Below are 15,659 nucleotides of genomic sequence, written 5' to 3' on the forward strand. Positions count from 1 at the left end.
TTTCTATTTGGTTATTTATTATTGTAAACCACTTTGACCTAGTTAAAGCGGTATAGCAAATTATAAAATCAACATAATAAACATTATAATCAATCCATGCTACATTGAGATTTCTGCCTTTCTTAGCTATGATGCTGTTAGTCAATATGATCAAAAAATAGTAATGCGATGCTGAGCTGAAGCAGTCACAGGTGAGACGAGCTCCTGGGCCCATCACCCTGCCACCAAATCCATTGCCATGAAAAGTATGTCATTGAACCCTGAAAACACAGGTGAACTCATCAGGATTTGGTAGTGCTTACGTTTTTTTTTTTGGGTGCTGGAGTGTATGGTAGCAAGACGACAGCTTCTAGGATGGTGGAGGGGGAACTCCATGGGCTGACCACCATCAGTTCAGCCTGGGTTGCCAAAATTGTTAGCAAAGTTAAGGAAGCCAGAGAATCTTCAATTGATAACAGGTTGCAAAAAAATTTGGACAACCTTTAGACATAAAGGACGCATACTTCCACGCTTTAGAATTTACAGCCTACCAACAGCACATATCTGATTTGGAAGATAAGACTCAACAAGTTGAGGAGTTGCAAAGGAACCTGCAGTCTAAAGTCACCCATCTGGAAGAAAAATTGGACAATCTCAAGAATCACTCTCACCATAGTAATCTGAGGTTAGTGGGTTTGCCAGAGTCAATAAAAGAAATGGAGCTTAGAGGCTTCCTGAAAATGTGACTGATGCAGACATTGCATCTGCAGTCAGCAGGACCCCTAAGGGTTCAGTGTGCACATAGACTGGGTCTGCAGAGACCCTCGGACACCCATCCTAGAGTGGTCTTCCTTAAATTGGTCAACCATATTCACAAACCACAAATTGTCTCTGTACTTTGCTATGGGAAAATTAAATTTGTTTAGGTTTAGCATCAGATGTTGTAGGTGGTTATATATATATTTTGTAAGAGGCCAATTTCCTACCTATGTACTCGCTTATGTCTAGGGGGCGTGGCCTCTGCCCAACCTTAGCTGCATGGAAAATAACGGACAGACCAATGGAATATATTAGTTTATTTATACAGCGTTATATACAAAAATATAGAAAACTCTTATCAGCTTATAGCATCAGCAATTCCTGATTGCATGCACAATGATACCAAAATATAGAGAATAACTATGATTATCCTATGGGCTAAAATCTGTAATGACAGATAAACACAATACCAAGATCCTAATGATTACCACACAAATCTTATACTAGGCTAACAGCAACTAGAGATCATAAATCCTGACGTCACACATCTGATGGGTCCGAGCACAGACTAATTATCTAACCCAGCCTGAAGGAAGTAAACTATGATCTCACCGTCCCGGTTTCCAGATCAGATTCCTTCCAATGCCTCAGCCGAAGGTCTCAGCGAGGTCCCACAAGCTCAGGTGATGCACTTGTCTTGATCAGCCACAGATGATACAGACTCAGTATAGATCCTGTAGACAGCTGTAATCTGGGGAAAAGCTTTGCCAGGTATTATCAGTAAGTCTCTCAGGTAAATCAGGTGCTTGCAGAAATGCAAGTGTTCTCCTCTTCTGTTCTTCTGTTCTTCTCTCTTCTCTCTTCTCTCAGGAACTAGTTTCTTTCTGTTCCCGCTTCTCAGATCAATCAGTTTTCTGGGAGCCAATCAGAAATAATCCCACCATGTACTCCCAGCATCTGTATGAAGCTTCCTTTGTCCGTCTTGTCTCGTAAGCTCTCTCTCTCTCCCTCAAGGACATGCATTCTCCCCCGATACAGAGTGACCTTGGAGGTGGTGCAGGCTTCAGTAAATCTATTACAAGCTGAAATGCTGCCTTCTGCACAGTTGGTAGCCAGACATATAGGTGAAAGGTTGCAGCATCCATTTTGGCTGTAAAGGTGCTCTCATATGCACACAGGGTGGGTGAGATCACAGCAAATACTCCTACAGATTCCCCCCCTTGGAGATGGAAATTACTGCAAAGGAGTAAAGGCCTTCTCCAACCTAACTACAAAAATAAGCCAGACAGTTCAGTCAGGATTCAGGTACAAACTTCATGGTCAAAACTACAAAAAGTTTCAAAGTAAATCTCAACTAATGCAAACTAACACTCTTCAAACAGTTCAATTAAGCAAAATAATGTTCACAAATGCTAATACAGCAAAATACTGAATAATAGAACCCGCATGTGCAGTTAGTTAAAAGTCTTAACACATGAAAATTAATCAAACAAATCATGAACCATAATCACATAGATCATGAAAATCACATCATGCAAAGCAAAGCATATTAGTACAGAAAAGTGAAAACGGAATAAATTGTTGGCAAAACGCTGGTCAGATGTAACTACATAAAGTCTTGCAATCTCATTGCCGTAGGTGACAAAGTGTTTACGCGATAGCGTAAATGACGAAGGTCTCTCCAAAACACTACAGCACACAGGAGCATGATGACCCACGAGATGGTTAAAAGTGGGATGACAACGTGAGTGGACATGTGGAACTGGGTGACATCAGATGAACGACGTTTGTAATCTGCAACCTCGAGAGTCTCATGGTCAACAGATAATTCAACAGTGTGAGAGTCTTTGGACTGTAAAAATGGTATAAGGTCCATAGCAAAGTCAATAGGATGTCCACGAAATACATCAAGCACTTCCAATTCAGAAACAACCGGGTCTGTGTCAAGATAAAACAGGGAAACTCCTCCTACATGGGCAACAGCATACTTGGGTACAGCGATCACACAAACATTGCAAGGAAGAGTGTAACGGTTGATTACATCATGTTTCTGAAAGGTGACAGTAAGTTCCGTACTAGGTGTGCTAACTAACCATACCGTATCCAGTACAGCTACAGTGGTATCAGAAAAATCGTCATATTTTGATACGGTAACCTTACACTTCTCTTGGACATTCTCTGTGGACAAGCCACAAAGCTTCTGTTGTGTCTTTCAGGAAAGGTTTACCAGGGCATAGCCAATTAACATCTTTAGTTTTGTGGCAAAGGTCTAAGTTAGGGACCAAATAATGTTGCGGAGCATCCTGTTGGTAAGCAACATACTTAGGTGTATCAACATTAAGGTACAAATTCTCATGCCAGGTACCTACATTTACCACTTGTTTAAGCTGGTATACATTCTCAGGCATAATAAATGGCAAATTAAGGATGAAGGCAATTTCCATACGTTCCATATCCAAATAAAGGGGAAAGGCAGTACCTAAATGAAATGCGATTTGAATTTGAAAAGGTTCAATAGACAAACGGGTAACTTTGGCAAAGGCATCTTTAACAACATCAGATGGTATTAGGTACGTTGGTATCTGTCCCTGCATTAGCTTACTAACACTGGTATCTACTTCCCTAAATAAATCCTGGATAAGGTCCTTAACAGGTTGTATAAACACACGGTCTTCATTCATGGTACCTTTAATTGTCAATAAATCAGCGGTGTTAGCACTAATCTTATGTGTATGTAAATTCACAAGAGTGACCGTATCAGCAATAGTTTTACCTTGGGCCACAAGTTGGCTCTGTTGGACTAACAATTTGGTCTCAATGGCTTTCAAGTCTGCTTGGATGGCTTGTATATTGGCCTGCAGCTTTTGGACAGAAACTACGTTGGCAACAGACATGGAAATACCAAAAAGTGAACCAATGGCAGAAAAATCAAACCACCGGCCAGACCAAGAAAACGCTTAGATCTGGACCTGGAATTATAAGGTTGCATAGGTTGTACCATGACTTTGTCCAGTTGATGCAAAATGTTCTTCACTTGTGCACGGGCATTTTGCATATAATTGAAAAACCAGGAATGGGTGACAGCAGACAGAGATAAGTTACTCATATTGAAATGTTTCAGTAGTACATGCATTGGGTCAAGGGACACAACTACTTTCTGTGGAACAATCTGGGACTGGGTAATCAGGAAACCAGGGGTATCTTGCAGAACAACTCCAGACATGGGACCAGGTTCGATCATCTTGGACCACGATCCCAGCAGCACGGAGATCAAGAACACGATCATCAGGGTTCTTTTCTGCATCTGCAAGGTACAAAGAAAACAGACTATGCTGTTGGGGTGTTAGTACAGTTCGTGTCATCAACACATACGTCTGGAATCAAATGACTGGGATGACGTGGTCTCAACTGATTGATGTGGACCCATTTAAGGGTGTCTTCACCCTTAGTATTTTTCTTGAGGCAAATTTGGTAAGCCACAGGTGAAGCTTTTTCCACTATTGGGAATGGACCACGCCAACTAGGCAGAAACTTCCTTTCTTTAACCTTGTTTCTGGCAAAATTGAAGTAGAATACCTTGTCGCCAATTTGGTATTCTTTAGAGGTAGTCCCTTGATCATAATAGGCTTTTCTACCTCTAGCGCTACTTTCCAAGTTTTTCTGAGCAAAGGCAAAGGCACTTTGCAAATGCTTACGCAAATGGGTGACATATTCATGAGTGGAGGTAGCACTGGACAAGTTCACATCATTAGTCCTGTACAACAAATGAATTGGTAATGTCATTTCCCTACCTGTCATCATCTCAAAAGGAGACACTCCGGTGGAACGGTGGGGTGTGGAACGAATCGCCATAAGGACCAATGGTAGGACAATGTCCCAATTCTTACCTGAGGATGACACATACTTCTTCAGGATGGTCACGATGGTGCGATTAGCTCTTTCCACTTGTCCCGAAGATTGAGGTCTGTAAGCTATGTGCAACTTTACTCTTTACTCCAAGCATCTTCCACATATGTTGAATCACATCTGCCGTGAACTGAGAACCTTGGTCTGAATCCACTCGCATAGGCAAACCCCACCGGCTGAACACATGATTCAGTAGTAAGGTAGCCGTGGTTTCTGCAGTGCAGTTGGGTGCAGGCAAACACTCCAACCACTTGGTGAACATGCAGGTGACCGTGAGCAAGTACTTGTTACCACGAGTGGATCGGACTACAGGACCAACCCAATCAATCTGGATATCCGACCAGGGCATGGCGATACCCTTCTTCCTAAGTGGTGCTCGGTGAGATGGTGAAGATGGCTGGAAACGACAACAGGTCAAACACCCTCGCGTGTACAACTGTACATCCTGTCGCATGTGAGGCCAATAAGCTACTTGCTTTAGGGTCTCATAGGTGATATTCTCCCCTCGATGTCCAGCACATGGTTCGTCATGGGCATGCTGCAACATAATGCCTCGATATTCTTTAGGCACCACCCATTGCTCAATGCCATGCTTACTCGTCCGAATAAGCAGGTCTTTGTGAAGTTTGAACTTCTCTCGGGAGGCATAGAGGATCCTCATTTCCTCATCTTGCTTGTCTTTTTCCGTCAGGGGACAGTCTTGCGGATTCCATATGTACTCATAAAATCTACCAATCACCGGATCGGATTTCTGTGCCATGACAAGATCAAAGGATGGGACTTCACTGCACCACTGGACCACCGGCGTGTCGTTGGACTGCTTCGCCTGTCGTCGGGTGACAGCATGGACAGCCGCAGTCTCCACTTCTGGGGGTCGCCATAATTCTCCTGTAAGCGCACCCTCCTTGGCCAGGTGATCGGCCAAGTCGTTTCCCGGCTTGTCGGGACTGTCAACTTTTGCATGACCATTGACCTTCTTCCAATAGATGGTCATGTCATGGTCCTTTACCAGTTGATCTAAAATCCGGATCAAGTTTCCATGATGTACTGGTTTTCCTTTGGAATTTAACATATTTTTCTGCTTCCAGATGGGCAAATGGGACACAAAATTCTGTCTCACATAGTCCGAATCCGTACATATGACCAACTGTCGGACTCCTTTCTGAATTGCAGACTGTACCGCCACCAGAGCTGCCACAATCTCAGCGTACTGATTAGTTCGCGAGCCCAAGCTGTGCTTCAGGGTCTCTTCAAGATTGGTTGGATCCCATACCACTCCTACTCCTGCAACCAATTCCTTGACTGTATCACGACGGTAAGCACAACCATCTACATAGACCTTAGGCATGGTAGCACAAGTCTGTTCATCATACAGATGGTGTCGATGAGGTTCTTTCTCTAGCGGGGGAACATCTGCTTCGGGAATACCTGCAATGGAATCCTGTTCTGCACAATCATGTAGGTCAGCCATACCTTGGGCTACTGCGTTACGATGTTTCTGAGCATACCTTACCTCCAGAGGCCAGCCTTGAAGAGCCAATGTCCAGGAGACTATTTTGCTGTTTGACACTCGACCAGTCTTAATTCGGTCACTACCCAAGAAACTGATGGGCTGGTGGCAAGTCTCCACAATTAGCTTCTCACCTTGGATGTAACTTCTGAAGTGTTGCAAAGCCCAAACGGTAGACAGGAGCGCTTTCTCACAGTCGGAATACTTCCTCTCCACATCCGTTAGTCCTTTACTGGCATACGCCACTACCCTCTTATCCGTGTCATACTTCTGATATAGGACAGCACTCATAGAGTGTTGGGAATATCCCAAGTCCACGTAGAACTCACGACCTCCCTCGGGGTATGCGAGGCATGGGAAGCAGCTAAGCTTGTCTTTCAGCTCCTGCATAGCAGATTTCTGTTCTGGCCCCCAGACCCAAGGTGTATCTTTCTTCAACAACTTGACCAACGGTCGGGTGATCTCCGCATACTCATCTATGAACTGTCTGGAGTAGTTGCAAATTCCTAAAAAGGAACAAAGTTCAGTGATATTGGTGGGCTGTTTCAACTGTTGTAAAGACTGCACTCGCTTCTTCTGGGGTCGCAGACCCTCAGCAGAAATTTCATACCCGAAGTAATTCAGTGATTTCCTGCACCATTGTCCTTTGGCAAGAGTCAGTTTAGCTCCAGCATCTGCCAACTGTGTGAAGACATGCTCCATCTCCTCCAGGTGTTCCTGAAAGGTAGGACTCTTGATCAGAATGTCATCCACATAGACCACTGTTCCTCGAGCTTCAGCATCTGGTAGGGCCTTGTGTAGGAAAATGTTGAATTCAGCAGGTGAATTGAGAAACCCAAAGGGTGTCCTGTTCCACGTATACTGCTTCTTCCCAAACGTAAAAGCCAGTTTATGCTGATCGTGGGGATGGACTGGTACTGTCCAAAACCCTGATGCCAAATCCAGGCTGGTGAAATACTTAGCCCCCCTGATGGTTGCAAGGTTCTGATCCAGTGGAGCCATAGGCCACCGGGACAAGGGTACTCGCTTATTCAACTGACGGTAATCCAGAGCGATTCTCCAGCTGTTATTCTTTTTCAAGATGGGCCACAGAGGGGAGTTGTACGTGCTGTTGCATTGTCTGATGATGCCCCTGGTCTCCAAAGTGTTGAGAATCTCTTGTACAGACTCATAGGAAGCCAATGGAATCTTATACTGACGCACAAAGACAGGCTTGCTACCCGGTTCCGTAGGCACTCTGGTGACATGTAGGTTCGTAAGTCCACAGTCATACGAATCGACAGCAAAAAGGTCCTTGTAATTGTACAACAACTGAGTCAACTTCCTCTTCTCCGTGTGAGTAGTACAAGCATCAGCCTGTTCCACTTGCTCTTTCACCATAGCATCAAACTCTGAGAAAGGTTGGTTGGATGAAATTTCCACCTGTTCTTCAATGTCCTCCTGCAAGGTTGAGGTTTCCACAGAATTCACCCTTCGAGGCTTCTGAGGTACAGACATTTCCCTGGACAGAAACAAGAAGTCATCTTCCACCTGTACCTGAGCACACGTCGCATCATAGGGCCAAACAAACTCGAGAGATATGAGGCCCCTGGGAGAGGTAAACCAACTGTCAGTCGTCTCCCCCCCCTGGCAGGTGTCCCAAGAAGAAGGCAGCCTGCCAAGGATAGGCAAACTTACCTCTACATCATGGAAAGACTGGCCAACCAGAAAGCCAAAAGAATCTCCAGCAGATAGCTCAACTTCAGCAGACTGTGGATTGGTGACCAATAGGTATAAGGTGGTACCGGTGACCTCCAAACATGGCAGAACACCAATTGCCAATCCAAGGTCTCGAAAGTGGGCATGTGGGTTAAAGAACACTACATCATCCAGCAGACGTTGTCCTTGAGCGAGGCGAAGCTTGAGGGAAAAATCCCGTACCCTACCTGGAATGGTTACATCCTTGTCACAGACTACCTCACAGACCTGGGGAATGGTCTGTCCAGACTTCAAACAAACAGCCGTAGGTTCAAGTTCCACTGGGTTGTTCTGCATTCTACTCCACAGGACAAGATTCACCAGGTCCACATAAACTCCCAGTCGTGCAAGGCAATCTGACCCCAAACATAAGGGTTCCCTCAAGCCCCGGACAATAGAGAAGTGGTGAGTGAATGTCTTCTTTCCCACAGTCAAGGGAAGGCCACATATTCCGTCAAGCGGCTTGGAGCCTTGTCCCGGTACCTGTACCGAAGTAGAGGAACATCTGCTGAAGGGAAGTTGTACAGACTTACGAATTTGGCTGTACAAAGAGTCACTGATGTAGGAGAGATCACTAGTGAACAGTAAAGTAGCTTGAAGCAATTGGGTGTTAGCCACCTGAACTGGTATGGTGAATTCATCACCTTTCTGGGTGATGACAGTCACCTTGCAAGGATGAGCAAAATCAGGACCAGAGATAGGAGGTGATTTTTCAAGTAATACGGGAGACACAGTATCTGTTAAGTCATCCGTCTTGGCTGAGTCCTGTGAAACAATCTCTAGTTGGTCCGCTTGTTGCACCAGCTCTTCATGCTTCTGACCCCCTTTTGGTGCATCTGTCAAAGGAGGCTCCCGCATGGGCGGATCCGCGGAACACCGGAGATCAGTCCGCAGGGGAGTGTCCTGTAGCTCCACAGAGTTGGCATCACTGACTGTACGCCAGTATCTCCCTCGCACATATTTAAGGGGTCGAGTGACTTTAGACCAGATCGTTTCCTCGTCATAATCCAAAACAGGCCGAAATCTCTTCAAAAGGTCATTTCCAATCAGAAATTCTTCACCCTCACTGGTAGTGATGATGGCTGGGTGCCTGACGGTCATCTGTCCAAGCTGTAAAGATAGCCAAACCTGTCCCACAGTTCCAATACTTTGATTGCCATAGGCCACCAGTGACAAGTCGCACGGTGTGACATGCAGCACATCCTGACCCCCCCCTAGAGATGCCTCTAGTTTCTGAAACAGGCCCTGGGTGACCAAAGTCACCTCTGAGGCTGTATCCAGGAGACCTTCACAGGAAAGTACTTGTTGAATTAACAACTCCACGGTATATCTGTAACCTTTAGATATAAGCTTACCTAGAAAATACCTGACTTCCTGGGATGAGTCTTTTGAAAGAGGCCCTTCCGGGTTCGAGGGCTGAGACGCAGCATGGTTCACGGGGGACTCCTCACTGATGGGCGACAACGCATCCACGTGGACAGTGGGGACGCTTGCGGTAACAGGTTTTGTGGCCACGTCTAGTCATGCTTGTTCTTCCTCCGAAGACGATGGCTGTTCCACCTCAACTGATTTAACACTAAGCCCAGGAGGGGTCGGCGGTCTAGAAGACTGGTCCTTCTGCTTCTGGAATTTGACCTTTTTATGAGATGGAGGTGTCTTAGGTACATTGCTAGACTCCGCGATTGAACATCTGGCCATCAATTGGTCCAGCTGAGCTTGCATAGCACGGATCTTCTCTGCATTCCACTTCTTCTGATTAAACCGCTTCTTTTTAGGTTGTTGCTGTCCCTCCTGTGCGATAGGGGGCGCTGCATCCCGCGGCAGGGCCTGAGAGCCCGGCGGCGTAGTTGGTCTCGGCGCTTTGTTTTCCAGAGAAAGCGTGGAAGTGACCGCACAAACAGCAGGTGGTATCACCCTGTTGCGACTCTTGGATGCCGGTTTTGGAGTCTCTGCGATTGGCTTGGCGCGGCAGATTTCAAAAATTCCTTCAGCCTGCTTTAGAAGGCTGGAATAGGGTTCTGCGTTTTTTCCTGCCAAGGGAATCTTTATCGGATCAGGCAGACCCTGTATAAAAAGTTCCCTGAAATCACCAAATTCAAGATCTTTAGAATCAGGCGGGACCCCCCCCTGGTAAAATGCACGCTTCAAGCGATGGGCCCACTCCCGCGGACTCTCCTCCGGCTTACAACTAATAGTATACGCTGCACGCTTAGCTTCCAGAGAGTTGGCAAAGAGACCGTAGCGCTTTGCTAAGGCTTGCTCCACTGACCGTAAATCAGGGTTATCGGACATGATCAAATCTAGAACTTCATGGCACTCGGTACTAAAGGTCCATTTGAGGAGGGCTCTGATATCATTCTCAGAAGAGACGTGCATGGTCTGCAGGAGTTCATGCACTGCCTTAAGATGGGTTTCTATGGATACCAAGGCAGACTCTTTAAAAGGCGCTATTACGGTGCGTAGCATCTTTATAACATATGCCTGCCTCTCCATAGACATTCCTTTCTTGGGTTCCGGCTTGACATGCCGCTGATCACTACCAGGTGTAGAGAACCTCGGGGCAGGTGCGTTGCTAAAACTGGGTGGATCTGCCGAAGGCTGAGGCCCTGAGCTAGGCACCTGACCAAGTGAGCTGATGATTTCAGCAGGCAGTCCCTGGGCCCGTGCCCCCAATGGGTGTGGCACTGTCTCGGGTCTGCTGCTTCGGTCACCAGCCACTATGGGGCTGAATTGTACAGAGGGGCGGGAAAGAGCCGGAGCCATGCCCCCAGTGGGTGTGTTTAACTCGGGTCCCTCCCGGCTCACGTAACGGTTCATTTCGGGAGCTGGGCTTGGGTGACCCACAGCAAAACTGTCGGGGAACTCTAAGGTATACGGTACTTCTTCCTGCGCCATTTGCGTAAGCTCTTGCTGCATTGTGGAAATCTTTACAGTGCACTCATCTAATGCTTTAGACAATGAATCTCTGTCCTTCACCGTACATTCTAATTGTAGTGAGACTGTCTCCTGCTTTTCTTTTACCTCCGCTAACTCTAGCTTGGCTGCGTGCCAATCTTGAAACACAGACACAGATTGTTCTTGAGTGGCCACTAGCTCCCTGCGCAACTCACTCTGAACACCTTCTGAGACCTGTTTTAGCTCCCGATTTAATGTCTGCAACTTATCTGTTTCCCTAATCTGGTTGTGTAATGCATCAGTCAAACGAGAAAATTTCTCTTGCAACGAATCAAAAGACTCGAGGTACTGGGCAATTTCTTGCTTTAATGTGTAATTGAGTGCTTCACAATCAGTTAGGTCACACTGCAAAGTTTTACACTTATCATACAGTGTCTGGCACTCCGTACAAATCTCTTCAGAGGAGTCAGGTGGGGCGGGGCTTACATTGGTCCCTGCTAAAGCAGATTTGGCAGTGTCTAAATCAACTCGTAATGCAGCTAACTCACTGTCTCGCTCCTGGACAGTTTCCCTAGTCTGGGACAAATCTAACTGCAACTCTGCTATGCGATCTGTTAGAGGTACAGATACCTGTCTTATCTCATTCATCAAAGAGTCTTTAACTGCCAAAAGAGACACGCCCAGTTCACAAAGCATCCATTGTGACAAATGCTGTTTCTCTTTTATAATTGTATTTAAAACCGTAGCATATGCTTCTGAGCTATTCGGTGAACTGCTACCAAATAAAGCACGTACAGACTCTACTGTAGGAGGAGCTGGTTTCGCCTTACTATGAGAGAGTGGCAGTAATATTTTAAGCACGCCCCTCTCCTGTTCACTCAGAAGAATTTCAGGCAATGTGCCAACAGTGCCGGTCGCCATGTTAAAGACTAAACACACCCTGTTTTCCTTCCAGAGAGTTAGAGAAACCGTTTTTTTTTCTTTTGGAGCTCAGAGTAATAAATCTGTCAACCAATTACAGCAATAAAACACAGCTGTATAAACAAAAGTCTGTCGTCAGCTAGGGTAACTGCAGTTCGTGCAAAAAGAAACAGAGAGTTAAAACAGCTTTCTGAAAAGACCCAGAAAACGTTTTAACTTGTTATTCCTGCACCAACCGTCCCGGACGAGAGCCCCAATTTGTAGGTGGTTATATATATATTTTGTAAGAGGCCAATTTCCTACCTATGTACTCGCTTATGTCTAGGGGGCGTGGCCTCTGCCCAGCCTTAGCTGCATGGAAAATAACGGACAGACCAATGGAATATATTAGTTTATTTATACAGCGTTATATACAAAAATATAGAAAACTCTTATCAGCTTATAGCATCAGCAATTCCTGATTGCATGCACAATGATACCAAAATATAGAGAATAACTATGATTATCCTATGGGCTAAAATCTGTAATGACAGATAAACACAATACCAAGATCCTAATGATTACCACACAAATCTTATACTAGGCTAACAGCAACTAGAGATCATAAATCCTGACGTCACACATCTGATGGGTCCGAGCACAGACTAATTATCTAACCCAGCCTGAAGGAAGTAAACTATGATCTCACCGTCCCGGTTTCCAGATCAGATTCCTTCCAATGCCTCAGCCGAAGGTCTCAGCGAGGTCCCACAAGCTCAGGTGATGCACTTGTCTTGATCAGCCACAGATGATACAGACTCAGTATAGATCCTGTAGACAGCTGTAATCTGGGGAAAAGCTTTGCCAGGTATTATCAGTAAGTCTCTCAGGTAAATCAGGTGCTTGCAGAAATGCAAGTGTTCTCCTCTTCTGTTCTTCTGTTCGTCTCTCTTCTCTCTTCTCTCAGGAACTAGTTTCTTTCTGTTCCCGCTTCTCAGATCAATCAGTTTTCTGGGAGCCAATCAGAAATAATCCCACCATGTACTCCCAGCATCTGTATGAAGCTTCCTTTGTCCGTCTTATCTCGTAAGCTCTCTCTCTCTCCCTCAAGGACATGCATTCTCCCCCGATACAGAGTGACCTTGGAGGTGGTGCAGGCTTCAGTAAATCTATTACAAGCTGAAATGCTGCCTTCTGCACAGTTGGTAGCCAGACATATAGGTGAAAGGTTGCAGCGTCCATTTTGGCTGTAAAGGTGCTCTCATATGCACACAGGGTGGGTGAGATCACAGCAAATACTCCTACAATGTCTCAAAATTCCTAGTAAAAGGGTGTTCCAGGTACTTGTGCTTGTAGAAGTGCCAACCGCCACCTGAAACTGAACATGACCAAGACCAAGCTTATTGTCTTCCCACCCAAACCCACTTTCCCTCTCCCTCCACTCTTTATCTCAGTTGATAACACCCTCAACATCCCCGTCTCATCTGCCCGCAACCTCGGAATCATCTTCAACTCCTCCCTCTCCTCCTCTGTACATATCCAGCAGATAGCCAAGACCTGTCGCTTCTTCCTCTATAACATTAGCAAAATTCGCCCTTTCCTCTCTGAGCACACCTCCCGAACTCTCATCCACTCTCTCATTACCTCTCGCCTTGACTACTGCAACCTAGTCCTCACTGGCCTCCCACTTAGCCATCTATCCCCCCTTCAGTCTGTTCAGAACTCGGATGCACGTCTTATCTTCCGCTTGGACCGATATACTCATATCACCCCTCTCCTCAAGTCACTTCACTGGCTTCCGATCAGGTACCGCATACAGTTCAAGCTTCTCCTACTAACCTACAAATGCACTAGATCTGCAGCCCCTCCTTATCTCTCTACCCTCATCTCCCCTTACGTTCCTACCCGTAGCCTCCGCTCTCAAGACAAATCCCTCCTCTCAGTACCCTTCTCCACCAACTCCAGGCTCCGCCCTTTCTGCCTCGCCTCACCCCATGCTTGTAATAAACTCCCTGAGCCCATACGCCAGGCCCCCTCCCTGTCAATCTTCAAATCCTTGCTCAAAGCCCACCTCTTCAGTGTCGCCTTCGGCACCTAACCACTACACCTCTATTGAGGAAATCTTGACTGCCCCAACTTGACATTTCGTCCTTTAGATAGTAAGCTCCTTTGAGCAGGGACTGTCCTTCTTTGTTAAACTGTACAGCGCTGCGTAACCCTAGTAGCGCTCTAAAAATGTTAAGTAGTAGAAGTAGAAACGCTAAATCCAGTATTACTGCTAAATTTCAATGTGTAAAGAGAGCCTCATTCATATGTGTGTGTATGTTTTATATAGATAGATATTGTGTATACATATGCATTTGGTCTAAACTGCTGTACTAATGCTTTAGTTCATGTTGGATAAAAGATACTAGATTAAGCCACATCATATTAGCAGTTTCTTTTGGTCTAAGTGTATCACTCTGAATTTCTAGTGGTGGATATATGAATGTTCTAATACATTGTCTATTAATGGGTTCATTTGTAATGTGCTGACATAAGTATCATATATGCTTATATTTGATCATTTTACTATTGTTTAGCTGTTAACAAAGTTGTAAATTTTATGTCAAGTTATACCTGCTATACTGATCCTTGGGTGATGGGGTTAATAAATTTCAATAAATGAGTTAAATATCCAAGAGAATCTGAATTCATTGAGAGATTAAGGATTCTTGCAAGTAGAGAAATCTCAAGAAAGATTTTCTTAAGTCAGTACCAAGAGATGATGATGATGATTTCTATATTTGATTGTCTAACTTACTCTATACTCTACTCTATCATTTATGAACTTTAATGCAAAACTACTTGGAGGGGCATAGTCAAACGCGAACGCCTATGTGTAAGAACGTCCATCTCTGAGAACGGGTCTGTGAAGGGGCGGGCTGAAGTGTATTTTCGAAAAAAATGGACGTCCATCTTTTTTTTCGAAAATACATTGGATTAGGGCGTTTTTTGAGCTGGGCGTTTTTGTTTTTTTAGCGATAATCGAAACCGAAGCGGCCCAGCTCAAAAACGACCAAATCCAAGGCATTTGGTCGTGGGAGGGGCCAGCATTCGTAGTGCACTGGTCCCCCTGAGATGCCTCTATGCCAGCCTCAAATATCATACCTAGCTCCATGACAGCAGTATGCAGGTCCCCAGAGCAATTTTAGTTTAGTTGGTGCTGCGTGGGACCCATGCAGAGAGGAAAAATCGGAAGAAAAAAAAAAAACAAGCAAGCAAGTGCAGTCAGGGACGTCCAAATTAAACCGATAGTAAAAGGGGGAATTGAACCAACAACCTTCTGATTATAAGCTCAGTGCTCTAGCCAGTGCACCACTGTTTAGACGGCCTTCCCTTTCCATTAAGTCCCTCCAAGTTTCTGTCAGCCAATCACAGCTCATTTAGCTGACATCGGTGTCAGCTAAACAGCTGTGATTGGCTGACAGAAACTTGGAGGGACTTAATGGAAAGGGAAGGATGTCTAAGCAACTGAATTATGTGGTGCACTGGCTAGAGCACTGAGCTTGTAATCAGAAGGTTGCTGGTTCAATTCCACCTTTTACTATCGTGGTAATTTAGACGTCCCTGACTGCACTTTTTTTTTTTTTTTTCTTCCGATTTTTCCTCTCTGCATGGGTCCCGCGCAGCACCAACTAAACTAAAATTATTTCGGGGACCTGCATACTGCTGTCATGGAGCTGGGGATGACATTTGAGGCTGGCTTACAAGTTGGAAAAAAAGTGTTTAACGTTTGTTTGTTTTTTGGTGGGAGGGGGTTAGTGACCACTGGGGGAGTCAGGGGAGGTCATCCCCGGTTCCCTCCGGTGGTCATCTGGTCATTTAGGGCACTTTTTTGGGACCTGTTTGTGAAAAAAACGGGTCCAACAAAAGTGACCTAAATTCTCTCTCAAAACGCCTTTCTTTTTTCCATTATCGGCCGAGCACGCAC

The 15,659-nt window shown here is 45.4% G+C and overlaps 1 protein-coding gene across 3 annotated transcripts in view; it reads left to right on the plus strand.

Annotated features, from left to right (window-relative positions):
• Nucleotides 1-15,659, plus strand: part of LOC115462832 (ubiquitin-associated protein 2-like) — a 434,768-nt gene that overhangs the window by 355,100 nt on the left and 64,009 nt on the right. The window lies entirely within an intron of this gene.

This window comes from Microcaecilia unicolor, chromosome 2 (genome assembly GCF_901765095.1).
Source record: "Microcaecilia unicolor chromosome 2, aMicUni1.1, whole genome shotgun sequence".
Taxonomy (NCBI): Eukaryota; Metazoa; Chordata; class Amphibia; order Gymnophiona; family Siphonopidae; genus Microcaecilia; species Microcaecilia unicolor.